Source organism: Procambarus clarkii, chromosome 9 (assembly GCF_040958095.1).
Source record: "Procambarus clarkii isolate CNS0578487 chromosome 9, FALCON_Pclarkii_2.0, whole genome shotgun sequence".
NCBI lineage: Eukaryota > Metazoa > Arthropoda > Malacostraca > Decapoda > Cambaridae > Procambarus > Procambarus clarkii.
Window position 1 is genome coordinate 27,993,418 of NC_091158.1, and position 24,714 is coordinate 28,018,131.

At 47.3% G+C, this 24,714-nt stretch overlaps 1 long non-coding RNA gene across 1 annotated transcript; it reads left to right on the forward strand.

Moving 5' to 3' along the window:
* The first annotated feature begins 8,774 nt into the window (after positions 1-8,774).
* LOC138362949 (uncharacterized) lies at positions 8,775-10,258 on the forward strand. The gene is made up of 3 exons (XR_011227930.1): positions 8,775-9,535; positions 9,677-9,805; positions 10,186-10,258. It is a non-coding gene; the product is annotated as an uncharacterized lncRNA (long non-coding RNA).
* The last annotated feature ends 14,456 nt before the right edge of the window (positions 10,259-24,714 follow it).

The window sequence follows — 24,714 nt, forward strand, 5'->3', positions numbered from 1 at the left end:
GTCTTTCCTGTAGACATATTTTATTAAATATGACCGAAAAAGTAAGATTAATAATTCTAACACGAATTTTCTCAATCTTTCGTACATTATGCTTCACTATTGGAGGTAAATCAAAAATCACTTCTCCAAAATTCATTTTTATTTCTAGTCTGACGCGACACGGGCGCGTTTCGTAAAACTTATTACATTTTCAAAGACTTCACAAATACACAACTGATTAGAACTTGCGTTTCCCTGGTTTTATATCTACATTTGAGTGAGGTGGGAAGGGTGATGTGGCATAATAGGCTTTTTTTAAGATTATACTCCTGCAGGAGCTGAAGGAGGCATTTGAGCAGAGTTCCGTGCTGCGTTTCACTTACGAGACGGAAAAGGATGGGAAGCTGCCTTTTCTAGATGTAACAGTCATGGAAAAGGGCGGAGGTTTCCACACTGCAGTCTACACAAAGGAAACAAACATAGGAATGTGCCTAAATGCCAACAGCGACTGCCCTGACAGGTACAAGAGGAGTGTTGTTAACGCATACGTCGACCGTGCTCTCAGCCACAGCTCAGAATGGAAGCAAGTCGACGAAGAACTCTGTAGGGTAAGGCAGGTTCTAGTCAATAACGGCTTCTCCAATGGTTTCATCGAAGACATCATAAGAAGGAAAGTGAAAAGCCATGCAACCTCCGAAGAGACAACTAACACAACACCTATACCCCCTATTAGACTATTTTACAGGAACTTCTTTTCCACAGCTCATAAAACAGAGGAAAGGGTCCTGAAAGATATTGTTAATAGAAACGTTATCCCTACAGACAAAAATCAGAGGATACAACTGACGATTTACTATAAAACCAGAAAAACGGCCAGCCTACTCATGAGAAACTCTCCAGACACGAAACAGAACGCTTTAAAAGAGACTAACGTCGTCTATGCCTTCAAATGCCCACTTGGGGACTGTAAGCTCCAAAAAACCCAGTATATAGGCAAGACAACAACATCTCTTTATAGGCGTTTAACGATGCATAAACAACAGGGCTCCATTAAGGAACATATAATCTCTTCCCATAACCAAACCATCGCCAGAGAAATCCTAGTAAACAACACAGAAATCATCGATAGATACAGCGATAGCAGGCGGCTCGACGTTTGCGAGGCACTACACATCAAGAAGTCAACACCAGCAATCAACAGCCAATTATTGCACAACTATATTCTACCCACCTCAAGACTCCGCTCCAATATAGAAGCATCAAGAAATATGGACCAATAGGCTTTCTACAAACACTTCTATTCAATATCCATTGTTTCGTGTTCTGTCTTGTGTTGATACTTTTAATACCCTATTAATATCCTCTAATGCCACATCATCCTTCCCACCTTACTCAAATGTAATGCCACATCACCCTTCCCACCTCACTCAAATGTAGATATAAAACCAGGGAAACGCAAGTTCTAATCAGTTGTGTATTTGTGAAGTCTTTGAAAATGTAATAAGTTTTACGAAACGCGCCCGTGTCGCGTCAGACTAGAAATAAAAATGAATTTTGGAGAAGTGATTTTTGATTTACCTCCAATAGTGAAGCATAATGTACGAAAGATTGAGAAAATTCGTGTTAGAATTATTAATCTTACTTTTTCGGTCATATTTAATAAAATATATATATATATATATATATATATATATATATATATATATATATATATATATATATATATGGTATATATAAATATATATATATATATATATAACTTTTTAGACACTCAACCCATCAGGGGACTCGAACACTGGCCAACAAGGTGGCAGTTGCATGCTGTATCCACTACACCATACTTCAAAGCCATAAGAGAGGTAGAAATTCTGGGGTATTTAACCAACCAGAACTCCAATCCTCTCCCAGGCAATGAGATAGTGTGGGACCTCTGATGCTCTTTCATCGGTTCCTGTTATATGGGAAAATTCAGTGCCAAATGCTTAATGCACAGACTACCCTATTCCAGTAGCTGAAGTTTATAACTTTTTAGACACTCAACCCACCTTTGAAGTATGGCTTTGAAGTATGGTGTAGTGGATGGATACAGGTAGGTTGTTCTATTCTTATGTGGATTGCTTCAAAAATTTGTAATCTTCTTGCATCTTGGGTTTTGTCTATTATACAGGTATTTTTGTTCAACATTTCTCTTGTTAGGGTGATGTCATGGGCTTGTCTCATGTAATTCCTGGGGGCACCGGATTGAAGATGGCATGTCAAACGCCTCGTCAGCTTAATCGACGTCATACCTATGTACTTAGATTGAAGGTTACATCCTTCGTGGGGCAAGTGTACATATATACAACGCTTGACTGCTGTAGAGGGTTCTCCGTCGGCTTCGGGCTGTTTTTGATAAGGAGTTCGGAAGTCTTCTTGGTTTTGTAGAATATGATCAGGTCTATGTTTTGGTTAGGAGTAGTGCTTTTTACTCCTTTACGGATTATTTCTTTCATTATTCTTTCCTCTTTTTTATGTTCACTGTGCATGGTTGATTTGTAATATAATTTTATTAGAGGTATTGTGGTTTCTGTTCTAGGTTCTGGATTATACCAACGGTCCAAGTGTCTTCTTATAGCAGCGTTTATTTCTGCGTTGCTATATCCGTTGTTCACCAATACCTGTGTTACTCTTTAAAACTCTCTACTCACGTTGCTCCATTCAGAGCAGTGGGTAAGCGCTCGACGAATATAAGCATTGAGAACACTGGCTTTGTATCTTTGGGGGCACTCACTTCTACCGTTCAGGCATAATCCTATGTTGGTGGGCTTGGTATATACGTTGGTGCTTAAAGAGGTTCCTGTTTTTGTTATTAGTACATCCAAGAATGGCAGACTGTTATTTTCACTATTTTCATGTGTAAATCGGAGTACTGACTCTCTCTCTAGATGGCTTTTTAGATCAATTAGTTCATCTGAATCTTTTACTATTACGAATATGTCATCTACATAATGGCAGTATACAGTTGGTTTTTGTCTGCTGCTGAAGACCCTGTCTTCGATGGTTCCCATATAAAAATTAGCAAATAAAACTCCTAAGGGGAGCCCATTGCTACTCCGTCTATTTGTAGATACATGTCTCCTTGTGGACTGATGAAAGGGGCTTCCTTTGTACATACTTCGAGAAGACTCTTCAAGTGTGGCTCAGGTATGTCTAACTTGGGGATGCTCTCGTCTCTGTATACTCTGTCCAGTATCATTCCTATGGTTGTGCCGACTGGGACGTTGGTAAATAGGGATTCGACGTCCAGGGGAGCAATGATTCCATCGGGCTGGGTAGATATGATTAATTCTAGGAAATCTGCTGATGATGTGTAGACTATATTTGCTTGGAGTGTATGGAGTTAGGAGTTCGTTAAGTCTTTTTGCCAGGTGATAGGTTGGAGTTGGTATTTGGCTGATTATTGGGCGTAGTGGGTTACCTGGCTTGTGTGTCTTAACATTGCCATAGGGATATCCTAAGACATAGTCGACTTGGAGTTTAGTGAAATGCACACTACCTTTCTTTGCGTTGATTGCAATAACTGTTTTGTTTACTTTCCGTTTAAGGTCTTTCACAGGGTTCCTCGTGATTTGTTGAAATATGGTGTCATCACTAGGGATGTCGCTAATTTTGTTCATGTATTCTTGGGTAGGAATCAACACATATGCTGCTGTCTTGTCGGCTTCTCTAAGTGTTACGTCTGCCACATGTACATTGGGGACGTACGCATTGCAGACGGGAAAGCAAAATAGAACACCCCACACCAAGGTATACAACTTCAGTGTCCCGGGGTGCCTGGGTATACACCTTCAGTGTCCCGGGGTGCCTGGGTATACACCTTCAGTGTCCCGGGGTGCCAGGGTATACACCTTCAGTGTCCTGGGTGCCAGGGTATACACCTTCAGTGTCCCGGGGTGCCAGGGTATACACCTTCAGTGTCCCGGGGTGCCAGGGTATACATCTTCAGTGTCCCGGGGTGCCTGGGTATACACCTTCAGTGTCCCGGGGTGCCAGGGTATACACCTTCAGTGTCCCGGGGTGCCAGGGTATACACCTTCAGTGTCCCGGGGTGCCAGGGTATACACCTTCAGTGTCCCGAGGTGCCAGGGTATACATCTTCAGTGTCCCGGGGTGCCTGGGTATACACCTTCAGTGTCCCGGGGTGCCAGGGTATACATCTTCAGTGTCCCGGGGTGCCAGGGTATACATCTTCAGTGTCCCGGGGTGCCTGGGTATACACCTTCAGTGTCCCGGGGTGCCAGGGTATACACCTTCAGTGTCCCGGGGTGCCAGGGTATACACCTTCAGTGTCCCGGGGTGCCAGGGTATACAACTTCAGTGTCCCGGGGTGCCAGGGTATACACCTTCAGTGTCCCGGGGTGCCAGGGTATACACCTTCAGTGTCCCGGGGTGCCAGGGTATACACCTTCAGTGTCCCGGGGTGCCAGGGTATACATCTTCAGTGTCCCGGGGTGCCTGGGTATACACCTTCAGTGTCCCGGGGTGCCAGGGTATACATCTTCAGTGTCCCGGGGTGCCTGGGTATACACCTTCAGTGTCCCGGGGTGCCAGGGTATACATCTTCAGTGTCCCGGGGTGCCTGGGTATACACCTTCAGTGTCCCGGGGTGCCAGGGTATACACCTTCAGTGTCCCGGGGTGCCTGGGTATACACCTTCAGTGTCCCGGGGTGCCTGGGTATACACCTTCAGTGTCCCGGGGTGCCTGGGTATACACCTTCAGTGTCCCGGGGTGCCTGGGTATACACCTTCAAGTGTCCCGGGGTGCCTGGGTATACACCTTCAGTGTCCCGGGGTGCCAGGGTATACACTTTCAGTGTCCCGGGGTACCTGGGTATACACCTTCAGTGTCCCGGGGTACCTGGGTATACACCTTCAGTGCCCTTGGGTGCCTGGGTATATACCATTAATTGAGGTTCTGTTGAGCGTAATGGAACCACAATACTCGTCTATATATCATGTCTATATCAATGCGTGTCTATCAATAACAAACTCGGTTTTCAGACAACTCTCACCCCCCCCCCTGTTTTAATCCCTAAACATGCTAAACATAACCTCACTCCACACACACTCTAGTGCAATTTACATTAACAAAACCCTGTTCTGAAACTTTTCTTGAACAGACATAATAGAACACATCATCACTACACCGGACATGAATATATCTTTGATATCCCCAGAGTCATAGTTAATCTGTGTTAACACTCTATGCAAATAAAGGGACCTGTCCATAGTCTATGTGTTCACTCTCTAATGAAATGAAAAGTTGTCAGACTTTTGCCTTTTTCAAAAACAAAATAAAAAAGCACCTAATTTCATCTTAATAGTTTCCTACCTCGTTGCTTTAGCTTGCACTGTATTTAGTGTTACCCAATGCCCCAATATATGTACCAATGCCATACAGCTTTACCATTGTAACCTGTTATCTTATATCATGTTATACACATAGTTTACTACATTATATCCTGCAATAATCCTCAAATTATGCTAACATGTACATGTAGATATCCCTTAAATCTATTTAATGAACCTACGTTTTTTATGTCAACTTTCCGATACAATGTATTTGTTTATACTTTCTTACAATGTATTTTTTTTATTGTTTCTTACAATGTATTTTTATACTTTCTTACAGTGTACCTGTAAACATTTTTAAATTTGGATAGAAATTACCTTCTTAAAATTATATGTTAGAATAAGAATATGCCGGAAACGCTTTGTGTGTTAGTGCCTTTACAAGACTGTAAAACTTGAAGTCTCTGTACTCTCATAAACCCAATGTACCTTCTTGTATATAAATAAATAAATAAATAAACAAATGTGGAAATACGTTTCTCTGCTTCTATAATGATGCTGTGGATTTTGTTGCTAAAATATAGATCAGTTCATATACATTGGTGAAAGTTGCCAGAGTGAGCTGGAAAATCACAGTGGAGCGAGAGTGAGTAAAAGTAACATGGGAACTGTGCCCAACTATTGATGTCCAAGCAACAAGGACACGCACAGTGTCTACAACCTGTGATGTAGGACACGTGGAGTGGGGCCCGGTGGTTGTGGCACAACCCTAGTGGTGGTATAGGGGGGGAGAGGGAGCTCGGGACCTGGCAAGCCTTGCCTGTCACAACACTTGACACCTTGGCTGTACCAGGGTGTTGCCAGTTGCCAGGCTCCGCTAACTGACACTTAACTACCAAGCTGGAACTTTTGACTCGATTACTTTTATATATTTATAATAACTACTTGTATAACCTAAACGGAAATTACAGATTAACAAACGAAAGTTAAGAATGTTTGTTAAAGCTGCGTTGAACACACTCACGGTAAAGACCGTGAGTGTGTTCATAACGGGTCACAGTACCGAGGTCACTGGCACCGTGAGTGTGTTCATAACGGGTCACAGTACCGAGGTCACTGGCACCGTGAGTGTGTTCATAACTGGTCACAGTACCGAGGTCACTGGCACCGTGAGTGTGTTCATAACGCGTCACAGTACCGAGGTCACTGCCGTCACAGTGAGTGTGTTCATAACTGGTCACAGTACCGAGGTCACTGGCACCGTGAGTGTGTTCATAACGGGTCACAGTACCGAGGTCACTGGCACCGTGAGTGTGTTCATAACGGGTCACAGTACCGAGGTCACTGGCGGCACAGTACCGAGGTCACTGCCGTCACAATGTTGGTGAGGTGTAGGTGAGAGTAAGGGCAGTGTTACTGGGGCAGCGCTAGCACAAGGCACAGCGGCCACCACACCTGCCTCTATGTAACCTTGTCAGCCGTCTCCAGTTGTGGGTTTTAGTTTAGTTCATTTATTATGCACCCCATACCCATCTTGTGGGCGGTAGTGGAAAGGGTTACAGAGGCACATAATGGGCTCAGGGACTGAACCCCACAATTCATTTAGCTAAGCAAGTTACAATCTTGATGAGCTGGTTACAAAAATTAAATGATCGTCGTCACGTCAACAATGAGCTCGAGACCGACCACAAGTACAGTTTCTAAATTAAGCAACTGACATATGTGGAGAGCTAGTGTCACAATTGATATGTTTGTCCTGCACACCGCCCCCCATCCAGTAGGCAGCGGTGGATAGGTTACAATCACTTAGTTACTACCTACAGTTAGCAAACTGGGGATATTTGGCTAAAATTTCTGGTAGCAGATAATTTTGAATGAAATATTTAAACATCTTTGGAACATTTTTTTATAGAATTGTATCTGAATTCACGTATCTTTTCGCACTCCATCACATAGTGACGGAGGGTGTGTGAACAATTTTGTTGACACAGTTTACATTTGGTCAGGTCTACATCGGTAGATAATGAGAATTCCCAGAGATACTTGTAACCGAGTCTAAGCCGAGCAGTAGTAACATCTAGAAGTCTGCTGATTTTATTGGATGAACCATAGATGTGTGGCTCCTCTTGCATGATAGTATGATGATAGATGGAATTACTGGTGTCGATTTCACTTTGCCTAAGCTGTACAAGATTTTGTTGAAGTTCTTGGTATACTATTGCTCTCAGACTGCTTATTGACAATCCAAGGTTATACTCAATTTCTCTTTTACGGCAGATTCTTTGGCTAACTCATCAGTTCTATCATGCATTCGAAGGCCAATATGAGATGGAGTCCACATGAAATGGACTCTGTTACCATTATTATTAATTTTGTATTTGGGTCTAACACGAGCATGTTACAGTTATGTCTTAAAGATTGAGTGCAATTAAGGATGATAAGGAGTCACTTATAATTAATGTATCAAATTTGGAGACTTGTACACATTTCAGTGCAAGGAGCAAGCAGCAAGGCAAATAGTTCGGTCTGAAGGGTAGAGGCCCAGTTGTTTATACGGACTCCCCACTCAAAATATAAGTCATCGTCCATTGTCTGGACAACTGCACTTCCAACTGCACCCCTGGATGAATTTGAAGAAAGTAGAACTGTGCAAACTGGAACTAGCAGGTCCATTGTTTATCACAATGAAATGTGTGAAGTAAAACACGTGTATGGGGCAAGTAACAAAGTCAGTAGACTAACAGATGTTGTCACAGCTCGAATAAGACTTGGCTACAAGTATCTCTGGCAGTTCGGCTTGTATAGGGATCTAGATGAAGTAAAGTGTAAAGTGTGTGGACAAAGACAGGGACACACACTCGAACACTATATCTTGGATTGTAGTAAAATTGAGCCATTTAGAGATAAATCTAAGCTCACTCTGTATGATATGGCAACCTATCTTATTACCATGGATAAATTACCTGAAATCCTTGCACTGTACCCACATTTTGCTTCCAGTAGATGAACGACATATGAGATTCAGAAACAAGTAGTGTATTGTGAAGACTAATAATAAACAGAAGCTCCCCTATGACTGTAATATCCCCATTGGTCAAACTATTATGTATTAGCGATAAGACCTACCATTAATGTATAATGACTTACTGTAAATATGTAGCTCTTGTAATAGCACTTTCTCTGTAACTAGCTGACATTGTAACTATAAGGTGTGAAGGATAGATGAAATTATGTAATAATCTAAGATGAGGTCTGATAAAGACCTTTTGTGCCCTCTGTAATGCTTTTGCGCTACCGCTCACAGGGTGAGTATGGGGTGCACAATAAACTAGCCGCCTTCGGCGGCAACAACCAAATCAAATCAACCAGCTGCACCCGTGGTGCAGTGTAGCGAACCATCAGTGTATATGAATTGAGAGAGAATGCTCTGTGGACAGAGCATCAATATGGCTTAAGAGGGCGTTATCATTGTTTGGCCGAAAAAATTCGGCCAAACACGAAAAATTTATAAAAATACTACAACGTTCTGGCAACACCGTGGTGCAAACCGTTTAATGTTATGATAATAAATAACGTAATTACAGCAAATTTTCCAGCCGCAATTGCCCGAAATCTGGTCCTCGCGGCTCGGGTGCGCCGTAGGGTGATGCGTCATACGTTGTAAGCGTCTAGTATTTCGCAATAGAGTGGAGAATATCTTGTTATGCATATACAAATTATAAACACACTCGCTGGCAACTGTCTTCTGTGAGAGGGAGGGGCTATAATCCGATTTACTGGCTTAGTCACCCTCTCAGTGTCTGTGCCGGCGGTCGCATGCCTGACGCGCTCGCACAGATCGTATTTTCTTGCATATACTGCACAATGGATATAGTATCGGACAAGAAGAAAGCTCTAAAGGCAAGAGCTCTACGCGTTAGCCAAGTAAAGAAGGAGCGTAAAGCCACACTGAGGCAAAACAAGAGTTCCCTTGAGTGAAGAGAGAGGGCAGCCTCCCGCCCCCACAACACACTACCTCGCCTCACACCCAGGCACCCACACCTCCTGTGGCACCTGCCACACCTCTGTGGCACCTGCCACACCTCCTGCTGCACATGCCACACCACCTGCGGCACCTGCCACACCACCTGCGGCACCTGCCACTCAAGATCTTAGACCTGCAACTCAAGACGTTCTCCCTCTTGATGTTGCAAGATGTTGCATATTTCAGACCAATTATATTAGGTTAGTATGTATTATGTTTTATATCTTGATACTATATCATAAATAATTGTAAATATAAAGCTGCTGTCTTTTTTTTAATTTTTTTTATTTTTTTTTTTAATTTTTTTTTTTTAATAATTTTTTTTTTTTTTTTTTTATCAGGCAATCTTCATGGAACTTACACACCTTACTGAAGGAATGCCAATCTACAAGGGTGGTAATTTTGATTGAAATTGGTAGTTCATCAACCTCAGCCAAAGGTGGCTGAACTTTGACCTTCATTTTTTACAGGTAACTAATTTGCAACTATATGGTTGAATAACTTTTTTATTTATTATTCAATTTACATGGAACTTGCACATTATATGTAGAGTCTGTGCCTCTAAAAACTCAAGTTATATATTTCCCCTAAGATCATTTATTGATTTTATATATATTTATAAACATCATTTTGTTGCATAATTTTTTGGGTGAACTTTGAAAATTTGTATTATTGCACTAAATAGGTTTGGGATAATAATGCCACTAGACAACCTTTATTATATAGTATTGTGATAGCTGAGTATCATAGAAATAATATCAGTTGATATTTGTATTTGTTATATCAACTTTAAAACATGTAAAAAAATGGTTAAAAAAAGTTTTTTTTTTTTTTCTCCCTCTCTATTTAGGCTGCGATGCTGAAACTTGGACCACTTGCAGCCCTCTTCACGTGTAACACGTCAATAAATTTTCATTGCACTAGAACAACTTTTATGAACCCTAACTATCGCCCCCTTAAGGCGTTGAGTTTTGCCTCAAGATGATGCTTGGGCTGATCTCTAATGGCTTTGTGCAAAAGGGAGGGATTACAATTGGAAAGGGTGTAACCTCCCACGGTGCAGGAAAGTGCCGTTGTTGTCTCGTTTGGTACAAATTATAAATCTGATACATTCTGAGTTTAGTTCCAGTTTTAGTTATCCATTTGGAACAATGTTGACCTTCAATAAAGAAATTCAGGAGGGCTTCTGTGCAAGGATTAGGCTGAGTTAGCCTAAGCATTTTTATGCGAATTTGAGAGTTAATTTCAGTAGCACGATCAATAACGCTCTGAATATTAAGTTCTTTTCTCATGTTAAGTGTCTTTGTGGTACGAGGGCACCTAAGGATTATCCTCAAGGCTTCGTTCTGCAATTTTTTCAAGCCCTGCAAGCTTTCTTTCAGGCATCAAAACAAGCAGAGGTGCAGCATAATCCACTATAGATCTGATGTATGCAAGGTACATCATTTTGACACTTCTGACATTGGCACCATAGCCTGAGTGATAACCTGCAACAGCCTTGAGAGCTCGGAGCCTCTCTTTAAACTGACGACAGAGTCTGAATACAACAGGACCATACAGTGGCACCTCAAGGCCAAGGTATTTGAATCTGTTTACATAGTCAAGCTGGGAGCCATCAGACAGTTGCATCTTGCGAACAGCTCCTCCCTGCCTGGGTGGGCGCCGATTTAGTATCTTTGTTTTCTCTGCTGAGATAATTAAACCTAGGTCCTGACATGAGTCTAATACAGAGTTAAGAGTGTTCTGCGTGTTAGCATACCCAGTGGTGTGTATCATAATATCATCAGCATAGCTAATGATGTGGACGTTGGGTTTGCTCGGTATAGAGTTTAACAGCGTGTTTATTAAGATATTAAATAAGGTACGACTGAGGACACCACCCTGCGGGGTGCCTAGTTCAAAGTCTCTTGTTACACTTCTATGCCCCTGGAAATATACAGGTGACTTCCTGTTGGATAAGTAACCCCTGATACAAGAAAGAAGCCGACCACCAATAATCATTCTTGCAAGCTCACTTAAGATAACATGTCTATTTGCAATATCAAAGGCAGACTTGAGATCTTGGAAGATGGTATATGACTTTTCAGTGTGCAGGGTAAGAAAGGTGGTGATGCAATGATGCACACTCCTTCCATGCATGAAGCCATATATCTGGGGGGATAGCATGGTTCTTATTCTATGGAGGAGACGGTTTAGGACCGTTCTCTCGAATGTTTTGCAAATGCAGCTAGTAAGGGAAATTGGGCGGAAAGCATTCTCTTGATTTGGCTTGGGAATTGGAATGATTATACTGTTGGTCCAAGAGTTAGGAAGTTCCCCAGTAACATAGCTCATATTATACAGCTCAAGCAGGGGATTCCCTGGTACTAAAGGGAGCAGACGCAATATGTCATAAGTGATACCATCTTCACAGGGGGATGTGGCTTTGCCTTTGTTTAGGGCCGCGAGTAATTCAAACTCAGTAAATGACAAGCTGCCTTCATCTTCCTTGTGGACCATGACGTCAACGAGCCTTTCTCGACCTCCGTAACCAGCATTTAATCTGAACTGTATGTCTGGGGGAAGATTACTGAAGCTAGAGGTGGTTGCCCAAGCATCGACTAACTCGTTTGCTCTGTGTAGAGGGTGAGGGTGTGATACTTGGCCGATCTTATCGCCTTTATTTGTTTTAATATCCTTCCATGCCTGGCTGAGGGGGGTGTGAGAGTTGAGACTGTTAACAAAAGTTTCCCAGTTATCTTGCCTGAGCTCTGTCATGCGCTCCCTCGACTTGGCTAGGGCTTTCTGAAAGAGCTTGAGCATTGCTGGCGTACGTGTTTCCCTATATGCAAGTCCAACTCGTCTGGCAGTGTGTTTCAAAGTACACAGTTTGGGGTCATTGTAATAAGCATGGCGTTTACTACTTGTCCTATCATTCCAACCATTGAATGGTGCGTGGGGGGGGGGGGACCTAAAGTCTCAGCGAACATCTGAATGTTCTGTACTAGATCATCGTTAAGAGTCTGGACTGTGGAGGGATCATAAGGGCTGTACCACTGACACATGCGCCACGTTCAGCGGTCTTAATTGACACCTGACACCCACCACCAAGGAGCCAGCCGCCCGCCATGCCTCCCTCCTGCTGGGCGGCCCCAAGTGGTCACCTTCACACACCAGTCTCACCCACACACGTCACCACTCCAGCAGTGGTGACGTGTGTGTGTGACACTCCAGCAGTAGTGACGTGTGTGTGTGACTCTCCAGCAGTGGTGACGTGTGTGTGTGACACTCCAGCAGTGGTGACGAGTGTGTGTGACACTCCAGCAGTGGTGACGTGTGTGTGTGACACTCCAGCAGTGGTGACGTGTGTGTGTGTGTGACACTCCAGCAGTGGTGACGTGTGTGTGTGTGTGACACTCCAGCAGCGGTGACGTGTGTGTGTGTCACTCCAGCAGTGGTGACGTGTGTGTGTGACACTCCAGCAGTGGTGACGTGTGTGTGTGACACTCCAGCAGTGGTGACGTGTGTGTGTGACACTCCAGCAGTGGTGACGTGTGTGTGTGACACTCCAGCAGTGGTGACGTGTGTGTGTGACACTCCAGCAGTGGTGACGAGTGTGTGTGACACTCCAGCAGTGGTGACGAGTGTGTGAGACACTCCAGCAGTGGTGACGTGTGTGTGTGTGACACTACAGCAGTGGTGACGAGTGTGTGAGACACTCCAGCAGTGGTGACGTGTGTGTGTGTGACACTACAGCAGTGGTGACGTGTGTGTGTGACACTCCAGCAGTGGTGACGTGTTTGTGTGTGACACTCCAGCAGTGGTGACGTGTGTGTGTGACACTCCAGCAGTGGTGACGTGTGTGTGTGACACTCCAGCAGTGGTGACGTGTGTGTGTGACACTCCAGCAGTAGTGACGTGTGTGTGTGTGACACTACAGCAGTGGTGACGTGTGTGTGTGACACTCCAGCAGTGGTGACGTGTGTGTGTGACACTCCAGCAGTGGTGACGTGTGTGTGTGACACTCCAGCAGTGGTGACGTGTGTGTGTGACACTTCAGCAGTAGTGACGTGTGTGTGTGTGACACTACAGCAGTGGTGACGTGTGTGTGTGACACTCCAGCAGTGGTGACGTGTGTGTGTGACACTCCAGCAGTGGTGACGTGTGTGTGTGACACTCCAGCAGTGGTGACGTGTGTGTGTGACACTTCAGCAGTGGTGACGAGTGTGTGAGACACTCCAGCAGTGGTGACGTGTGTGTGTGTGACACTACAGCAGTGGTGACGTGTGTGTGTGACACTCCAGCAGTGGTGACGTGTGTGTGTGACACTCCAGCAGTGGTGACGTGTGTGTGTGTGACACTCCAGCAGTGGTGACGTATGTGTGTGACACTCCAGCAGTGGTGACGTGTGTGTGTGTGACACTCCAGCAGTGGTGACGTATGTGTGTGACACTCCAGCAGTGGTGACGAGTGTGTGTGACACTCCAGCAGTGGTGACGTGTGTGTGTGTGTGACACTCCAGCAGTGGTGACGTGTGTTTGTGACACTCCAGCAGTGGTGACGTGTGTGTGACACTCCAGCAGTGGTGACTTGTGTGCGTGTGTGACACTCCAGCAGTGGTGACGTGTGTGTGTGACACTCCAGCAGTGGTGACGTGTGTGTGACACTCCAGCAGCGGTGACGTGTGTGTGTGTCACTCCAGCAGTGATGACGTGTGTGTGTGTGACACTCAAGCAGTGGTGACGTGTGTGTGACACTCCAGCAGTGGTGACGTGTGTGTGTGTCACTCCAGCAGGGGTGACGTGTGTGTGTGTGACACTCCAGCAGTGGTGACGTGTGTGTGTGACACTCCAGCAGCGGTGACGTGTGTGTGTGTGTGTGACACTCCAGCAGTGGTGACGTGTGTGTGTGTCACTCCAGCAGTGGTGACGTGTGTGTGACACTCCAGCAGTGGTGACGTGTGTGTGTGTGTGACACTCCAGCAGTGGTGACGTGTGTGTGTGTGTGTGACACTCCAGCAGTGGTGACGTGTGTATGTGACACTCCAGCAGTGGTGACGTGTGTGTGTGTGACACTCCAGCAGTGGTGACGTGTGTGTGTGTGTGACACTCCAGCAGTGGTGACGTGTGTGTGTGTGACACTCCAGCAGTGGTGACGTGTGTGTGTGTGACACTCCAGCAGTGGTGACGTATGTGTGTGACACTCCAGCAGTGGTGACGAGTGTGTGTGACACTCCAGCAGTGGTGACGTGTGTGTGTGTGACACTCCAGCAGTGGTGACGTGTGTGTGTGACACTCCAGCAGTGGTGACGTGTGTGTGACACTCCAGGTGTGGTGACGTGTGTGTGTGTGACATTCCAGCAGTGGTGACGTGTGTGTGTGTGACACTCCAGCAGTGGTGACGTGTGTGTGACACTCCAGCAGCGGTGACGTGTGTGTGTGTCACTCCAGCAGTGATGACGTGTGTGTGTGTAACACTCAAGCAGTGGTGACGTGTGTGTGACACTCCAGCAGTGGTGACGTGTGTGTGTGTCACTCCAGCAGGGGTGACGTGTGTGTGTGTGACACTCCAGCAGTGGTGACGTGTGTGTGTGACACTCCAGCAGCGGTGACGTGTGTGTGTGTGTGTGACACTCCAGCAGTGGTGACGTGTGTGTGTGTCACTCCAGCAGTGGTGACGTGTGTGTGTGTGTGTGACACTCCAGCAGTGGTGACGTGTGTGTGTGTGTGACACTCCAGCAGTGGTGACGTGTGTGTGTGTGTGTGACACTCCAGCAGTGGTGACGTGTGTATTTGACACTCCAGCAGTGGTGACGTGTGTGTGTGTGACACTCCAGCAGTGGTGACGTGTGTGTGTGTGTGACACTCCAGCAGTGGTGACGTGTGTGTGTATGACACTCCAGCAGTGGTGACGTGTGTGTGTGTGACACTCCAGCAGTGGTGACGTATGTGTGTGACACTCCAGCAGTGGTGACGAGTGTGTGTGACACTCCAGCAGAGGTGACGTGTGTGTGTGTGACACTCCAGCGGTGGTGACGTGTGTGTGTGACACTCCAGCAGTGGTGACGTGTGTGTGACACTCCAGGTGTGGTGACGTGTGTGTGTGTGACATTCCAGCAGTGGTGACGTGTGTGTGTGTGATACTCCAGCAGTGGTGACGTGTGTGTGTGACACTCCAGCAGTGGTGACGTGTGTGTGACACTCCAGCAGCGGTGACGTGTATGTGTGTCACTCCAGCAGTGGTGACGTGTGTGTGTGTGACACTCCAGCAGTGGTGACGTGTGTGTGACACTCCAGCAGTGGTCACGTGTGTGTGTGTCACTCCAGCAGTGGTGACGTGTGTGTGAGACACTCCAGCAGTGGTGACGTGTGTGTGTGTGTGACACTCCAGCAGCGGTGACGTGTGTGTGTGTGTGTGACACTTCAGCAGTGGTGACGTGTGTGTGAGACACTCCAGCAGTGGTGACGTGTGTGTGTGTGAGACACTCCAGCAGCGGTGACGTGTGTGTGTGTGTGACACTCCAGCAGTGGTGACGTGTGTGTGAGACACTCCAGCAGTGCTGACGTGTGTGTGTGTGACACTCCAGCAGTGGTGACGTGTGTGTGTGTGTGACACTCCAGCAGCGGTGACGTGTGTGTGTGTGTGTGACACTCAAGCAGTGGTGACGTGTGTGTGTGACACTCCAGCAGTGGTGACGTGTGTGTGTGTGTGACACTCCAGCAGTGGTGACGTGTGTGTGTGTCACACCAGCAGCGGTGACGTGTGTGTGTGTGTGACACTCCAGCAGTGGTGACGTGTGTGTGAGACACTCCAGCAGTGGTGACGTGTGTGTGTGTGTGTGACACTCCAGCAGTGGTGACGTGTGTGTGTGTCACTCCAGCAGTGGTGACGTGTGTGTGTGTCACTCCAGCAGTGGTGACGTGTGTGTGTGTGTGTGACACTCCAGCAGTGGTGACGTGTGTGTGTGTGTGTGTGACACTCCAGCAGTGGTGACGTGTGTGTGACACTCCAGCACTGGTGACGTGTGTATGTGACACTCCAGCAGTGGTGACGTGTGTGTGTGTGACACTCCAGCAGTGGTGACGTGTGTGTGTGTGTGACACTCCAGCAGTGGTGACGTGTGTGTGTGTGACACTCCAGCAGTGGTGACGTGTGTGTGTGTGACACTCCAGCAGTGGTGACGTATGTGTGTGACACTCCAGCAGTGGTGACGAGTGTGTGTGACACTCCAGCAGTGGTGACGTGTGTGTGTGTGTGACACTCCAGCAGTGGTGACGTGTGTGACACTCCAGCAGTGGTGACGTGTGTGTGACACTCCAGCTGTGGTGACGTGTGTGTGTGTGTGACATTCCAGCAGTGGTGACGTGTGTGTGTGTGTGACACTCCAGCAGTGGTGACGTGTGTGTGTGACACTCCAGCAGTGGTGACGTGTGTGTGACACTCCAGCAGCGGTGACGTGTGTGTGTGTCACTCCAGCAGTGGTGACGTGTGTGTGTGTGACACTCCAGCAGTGGTGACGTGTGTGTGACACTCCAGCAGTGGTGACGTGTGTGTGTGACACTCCAGCAGCAGTGACATGTGTGTGTGTGTGTGTGTGTGTGTGTGTGTGTGTGTGTGTGTACTCACCTATATGTACTCACCTATATGTGCTTGCAGGATCGAGCATTGACTCTTGGATCCCGCCTTTCTAGCTATCGGTTGTTTACAGCAATGACTCCTGTCCCATTTCCCTATCATACCTAGTTTTAAAAGTATGAATAGTATTTGCTTCCACACCTGTTCCCCAAGTGCATTCCATTTTTCTACTACTCTCACGCTAAAAGAAAACTTCCTAACATCTCTGTGACTCATCTGAGTTTCCAGTTTCCACCCATGTCCCCTCGTTCTGTTATTATTACGTGTGAACATTTGATCTATTTCCACTTTGTCAATTCCCCTGAGTATTTTATATGTCCCTATCATATCTCCTCTCTCCCTTCTTTTCTCTAGTGTCGTAAGGTTCAGTTCCTTCAGCCGCTCTTCATATCCCATCCCTCGTAGCTCTGGGACAAGCCTCGTCGCAAACCTCTGAACCTTCTCCAGTTTCTTTATGTGTTTCTTCAGGTGGGGGCTCCATGATGGCGCGGCATACTCTAAGACGGGTCTCACGTAGGCAGTGTAAAGCGCCCTAAAAGCTTCCTCATTTAGGTTTCTGAATGAAGTTCTAATTTTCGCCAGTGTAGAGTACGCTGCTGTCGTTATCCTATTTATATGTGCCTCAGGAGTTAGATTAGGTGTCACATCCACCCCCAGGTCTCTTTCTCGAATCGTTACAGGTAGGCTGTTCCCCTTCATTGTGTACTGTCCCTTTGGTCTCCTGTCACCTGATCCCATTTCCATAACTTTACATTTACTGGTGTTAAACTCCAGTAGCCATTTCTCTGACCATCTCTGCAGCCTGTTTAAGTCCTCTTGGAGGATCCTACAATCCTCGTCTGTCACAACTCTTCTCATTAATTTTGCGTCATCTGCAAACATCGACATGTATGATTCCACTCCTGTAAACATATCATTTACGTAAATTAGAAAGAGGATTGGTCCCAGCACCGATCCTTGAGGTACTCCACTTGTTACTGTTCGCCAGTCCGACTTTTCGCCCCTTACCATTACCCTCTGGCTCCTTCCTGTTAGGTAGTTCTTCACCCATACTAGGGCCTTTCCGCTTACTCCTGCCTGCCTCTCAAGTTTGTATAGCAGTCTCATGTGCGGTACCGTATCAAAGGCCTTTTGGCAGTCAAGAAATATGCAGTCTGCCCAGCCTTCTCTGTCCTGCCTTATCCTTGTTACTTTATCATAGAATTCTAAAAGGTTTGTTAGGCATGATTTCCCTGTCCAGAACCCATGTTGGTGCTTGTTTACAAACCCAATGCTCTCCAGGTGCTCAACAAGTCTGAGCCTAATTATTCTTTCAAGTATTTTGCAGGGGATGCTTGTCAGTGATACGGGTCTGTAGTTAAGTGCCTCCTCCCTATCCCCCTTTTTGAAAATCGGTACGACATTTGCCTCCTTCCAGCAACTGGGCAATTCTCCCGACATAAGTGACTCATTGAAGATCATTGCCAGAGGCACGCTGAGAGCCTGCGCTGCCTCTTTAAGTATCCACGGTGATACTTTGTCTGGTCCAACAGCTTTATTTGCATCCAGTGTTGTCAACTGTTTCATTACATCCTCTGCTGTCACCTCTATATCTGATAGTCTTTCATCTTGGGTAATCTCTTCTAACAATGGGAGCTGCTCAGGCTCGGTAGTGAACACTCCATGGAATTTTGCATTCAGTACCTCGCAGATTTCCTTGTCGCTTTCTGTATATGCCCCTTCTGTTTTCCTCAGTCTTGTCACTTGGTCATTTACCGACATCTTCCTTCTTATATGGCTATGTAGTAATTTTGGTTGCTTTTTCGCTTTGACTGCAATATCGTTCTCATAATTTCTTTCCGACACTCGTCTTATGTTAATGTAATCATTCCTAGCTCTGTTACATCTAATCCTGTTGTCCTCTGTCCTTTGCCTTCTGTACTTCCTCCACTCCCTCCTGCTTCTCACCTTTGCTTCCTGACACTGTCTATTAAACCATGGGTTATTATATTCCCTCCTGCTTTTTTCCTTTATTGTTGGAATAAATCTATCTTCAGCCTCCTTGCATTTCAATATGACTTGGTTCATCATACCTTGCACTGTTTTTCCTCTAAGTTCTTCCTCCCACTGCACTTCTCCCAGGTAGTCCCTTATCCTTCTGTAGTCCCCTTTTCTGTAATCAAGTCTCCTTTCCCGGACCTCTTGTCCTTTGGTCACAATTTTAAGCTCCATCATGTAGTCAAAGGCTAGGACACAATGGTCACTAGCTCCTAGTGGTATTTCATGTTCCAACTGCTCGATGTCTTCTACATTCTGAGTGATAATGAGATCTAATAGGCTGGGCGTATCCCCTCCTCTTTCCCTAGTATCTTCTTTCACATGCTGTGTTAGGAAATTCCTGTCAATAACGTCTACCAGCTTCGCTCCCCAGGTCTCCTCCCCGCCATGGGGATTCCTCGTTTCCCAATCTATCTCTCCGTGATTTAGGTCCCCCATGACCAGCAGCTTCGCTCTCATTCTATGCGCTAAAGTTGCTGCCCTCTGCAGTTCATCCATACATGTCTTGTTGCTGTCCTCGTACTCCTGCCTGGGCCTTCTACTGTTTGGTGGGGGATTGTAGAGTATCAAGATTACAATCTTCTTCCCATCCACTGTCAGAGTTCCATGTATGAAGCTTGTGCTTACATTGGTACCCGGATTTTCCAGCTCATCAAACTTCCATTTCCGCTTTATTAGTAGTGCCACTCCTCCTCCCTGTCTCTGTGTCCTTTCTTTTCTTATCACCTGGTACCCCTCTGGAAAGATTGCATCCGAGATCATGCCATTTATTTTAGTTTCCACTATTGCCACTATGTCTGGGTCTGCCTCACTAACTCTTTCTTTTATCTCTTCTGCTTTATTGGCTACCCCATCAGCATTGGTGTACCAAACCTTGAGACTCTTCTTGGAAACTCGGGTGTCAGAGTTCCCCCTTTCACCAGGGGTCTGGGGGGAACTGGGGGGTGTCTGGGGGGCAAGTGGGGGTTGTGGGGGTGAGTGGGGGGGTGCTAGGGGGGTGCCTGGGAGTGCCTGGTAGGCGAATGGGGTCTGGGCATCTAGGGGGGTAGGAAGGGCATAATGGGTCTGAAAGTTACGGGTCTGAATAGCATAGGGGGGTTGAGAAATAGAGTGAGACTGAGAGTCAGATAGAGGTTGAGAGGTTGGGGGGAAGAGGGCTACTGAGGGTGGAGAGTTGAGATGAGAATGGAGCATGGGTGCTGGGAGTGGAAGAGAGGGTATATTAGTTAGGGGGGAATCGGGGGTAGGTGGGGGTTTTGGGGTAGAAGAGGGGAAGAGGGAGATGGGGGAAGGTGTTAGGGGGTCACAAGGTGAGGGGGTTAAATGTGGGCTGGAGGTGCATAGGAGGGGTGAGGGTTGGGTGGGGTTTGGGGGTGAGTGGAAGAGGGGTGCAGTGGAAGCTGGGATGGAGTAGATGGAATTGAAGTCAATGGGGTAGAAGGGGCAGGGGAGTGGGAAGGGGTATTTGGGGAGGGGGGATGGGAAGGTGGGTTTGGGGAGGGCATTGCTTGACCCACTGGGGTCGCTGACAAGTGTGATGTAGCAGGGGCAGGGGAATCGTTGTGGAGGTGCAAATGTGGAAGGGACAGGGGGGTTTTGGGAGGCTGAGGCAGGGGGGATGTATAGGAGGGCTGAGTTGGGGAGGATGCGACCTGGGAGATGACCTGGGAGGTGACCTGGGATGTGACCTGGGAGGTGAGACTACCTGAGACGCTAGTACGTTGTCGTTGTTGCCATCTATTTTTGTGGGCTGTTTGCTCATCTTTCGTCATAAACCTCTCTATAAACACATTGTAATGGGTTTCACTTCCTCTGAGTAAATGCTTGCTCCTCATTATGTACTCCACTGCCTCCTCATTGGAGAATTGCACCAGAACAGGTCTATTCTTGGTACAATTGTAGGGTCCAACCCGTCGATTGATATCCACCTCGCGTTCTGCCATCTCTGCTCCAATACACCTCAATATCTCGTGCAATTCGTATTTTTCTGTTTCTATTCTCTCTTGTCTAGTTGGTGCCCTAGATTCGAATAATCCATGTATTATAATAGACCGTCTCCTCAGTAATTCATTGTCATGCTGGTAGCCTGTCCCCTGGGGATTCCCCATCCCAACCGCAGTCACTAACCCATCTCCCACTAATCCTCTATCCTTAGCCATGCTGCTAAACCTTCCTAATTCGTTTGTGATACGAGCACATTCCCTCTCCCAGTCCTCTCTTCCCTTCCTAATCTCTTCCTGAACATAGAGCATAAGTTCTTGTTTCTGCCTCTCTACCGCATCCTGTATTTGCTGAAATACCTCACTTTTAATCCCCTGGATTAGATCCTGCAACCAATCACTCCTTCTCTCTACAAATTTCCCTATTAATTTGTCTATAAATCTGTCCTCCTCCTCATCCCTGCTGGTGATTGACCTTGAACCCCTTCTAGTCATTGCAGTAACAATCTAGCCAAAAAGGCGCTCCTCAATACCTTGCACAATCTGCTAACACAATAGGTGAGTGAATCTCCAATCGTCGTCCCACGTGGTGGTATAAGGGTTGCTGCCGAGGTGAGGTCACGCGGTCAGAGGTCGGTGAGGTCTGGTTTCACACTGCACAGTATTTCCTCAACTATTTTGAATTACGCTAATTAAACTGTTTTTCTTCACTACCTTATGGCTCTGGTCAAAACCCAAGGTTTTTTCATTCACTTGTACATTCACTTATAGTCTTTTTCACTTCGAAGTTGCCTGATTACCCCTCCCACTCCACGAGTTATCCAGGAGCTCCCAACCCACGTCCACCCAACACGATGGTCACAAGACAAGTGACGTGTGTGTGTGTGTGTGTGTGTGTGTGTGTGTGTGTGTGTGTGTGTGTGTGTGTGTGTGTGTGTGTGTGTGTGCTGCTGCTGAGTGTCACACACACACGTCACCACTGCTGGAGTGTCACACACACACGTCACCACTGCTGGAGTGTCACACACACACACACACACGTCACCATCTGCTGGAGTATCACACACACACACACACACGTCACCACTGCTGGAGTGTCACACACACACACACGTCACCACTGCTGGAGTGTCACACACACACACACACACGTCACCACTGCTGGAGTGTCTCACACACACACACGTCACCACTGCTGGAGTGTCACACACACACACACACGTCACCACTGCTGGAGTGTCTCACACACACACACACACGTCACCACTGCTGGAGTGTCACACACACACGTCACCACTGCTGGAGTGTCTCACACACACACACGTCACCACTGCTGGAGTGTCACACACACACACACACACACACACACGTCACCACTGCTGAAGTATCATACACACACACACACTTCACCACTGCTGGAGTGTCTCACACACACACACACGTCACCACTGCTGGAGTGTCACTCACACACACGTCACCACTGTTGGAGTGTCACACACACACGTCACCACTGCTGGAGTGTCACATACACACACACACGTCATCACTGCTGGAGTGTCACACACACACACGTCACCACTGCTGGAGTGTCACACACACACACTCACGTCACCACTGCTGGAGTGTCACACACACACGTCACCACTGCTGGAGTGTCACACACACACGTCACCACTGCTGGAGTGTCACACACACACGTCACCACTGCTGGAGTGTCACACACACACGTCACCACTGCTGGAGTGTCACACACACACATCACCACTGCTGGAGTGTCTCACACACACACACGTCACCACTGCTGGAGTGTCACACACACACGTCACCACTGCTGGAGTGTCACACACACACGTCACCACTGCTGGAGTGTCACACACACACATGTCACCACTGCTGGAGTGTCTCACACACACACGTCACCACTGCTGGAGTGTCACACACACATGTCACCACTGCTGGAGTGTCACACACACGTCACCATTGCTGGAGTGTCTCACACACACACGTCACCACTGCTGGAGTGTCACACACACACATGTCACCACTGCTGGAGTGTCACACACACACGTCACCACTGCTGGAGTGTCTCACACACACACTTCACCACTGCTGGAGTATCACACACACATCCGTCACCACTGCTGGAGTGTCACACACACACACACGTCACAACTACTGGAGTGTCACACACACACACTTGTCACCACTGCTGGAGTGTCACACACACGTCACCACTGCTGGAGTGTCACACACACACGTCACCACTGCTGGAATGTCACACACACACCTAACCACTGCTGGAGTGTCACACACACGTAACCACTGCTGGAGTGTCACACACACACGTCACCACTGCTGGAGTGTCACACACACACACACACACGTCACCACTGCTAGAGTGTCACACACACACACACGTCACCACTGCTGGAGTATCACACACACGTCACCACTGTTGGAGTGTCACACACACACACACGTCACTGCTGCCGGAGTGTCACACACACACGTCACCACTGCTGGAGTGTCACACACACTCGTCACCACTGCTGGAGTGTCACACACACACGTCACCACTGCTGGAGTGTCACACACACACGTCACCACTGCTGGAGTGTCACACACACACGTCACCACTGCTGGAGTGTCACACATACACATCACCACTGCTGGAGTGTCTCACACACACACACGTCACCACTGCTGGAGTGTCACACACACACGTCACCACTGCTGGAGTGTCACACACACACGTCACCACTGCTGGAGTGTCACACACACACATGTCACCACTGCTGGAGTGTCTCACAAACACACGTCACCACTGCTGGAGTGTCACACACACATGTCACCACTGCTGGAGTGTCATACACACGTCACCACTGCTGGAGTGTCTCACACACACACGTCACCACTGCTGGAGTGTCACACACACACACATGTCACCACTGCTGGAGTGTCACACACACACGTCACCACTGCTGGAGTGTCTCACACACACACTTCACCACTGCTGGAGTATCACACACACATCCGTCACCACTGCTGGAGTGTCACACACACACACACGTCACAACTACTGGAGTGTCACACACACACACATGTCACCACTGCTGGAGTGTCACATACACGTCACCACTGCTGGAGTGTCACACACACGTCACCACTGCTGGAGTGTCACACACACACGTCACCACTGCTGGAATGTCACACACACACCTAACCACTGCTGGAGTGTCACACACACGTAACCACTGCTGGAGTGTCACACACACACGTCACCACTGCTGGAGTGTCACACACACACACACACACGTCACCACTGCTAGAGTGTCACACACACACACACGTCACCACTGCTGGAGTATCACACACACGTCACCACTGTTGGAGTGTCACACACACACACACGTCACTGCTGCTGGAGTGTCACACACACACGTCACCACTGCTGGAGTGTCACACACACTCGTCACCACTGCTGGAGTGTCACACACACACGTCACCACTGCTGGAGTGTCACACACACACGTCACCACTGCTGGAGTGTCACACACACACGTCACCACTGTTGGAGTGTCACACATACACACACGTCACCACTGCTGGAGTGTTTCACACACACACACGTCACCACTGCTGGAGTGTCACACACACACGTAACCACTGCTGGAGTGTCACACACACACGTCACCACTGCTGGAGTGTAACACACACACACACACGTCACCACTGCTGGAGTGTCACACACACACGTCACCACTGCTGGAGTGTAACACACACACACA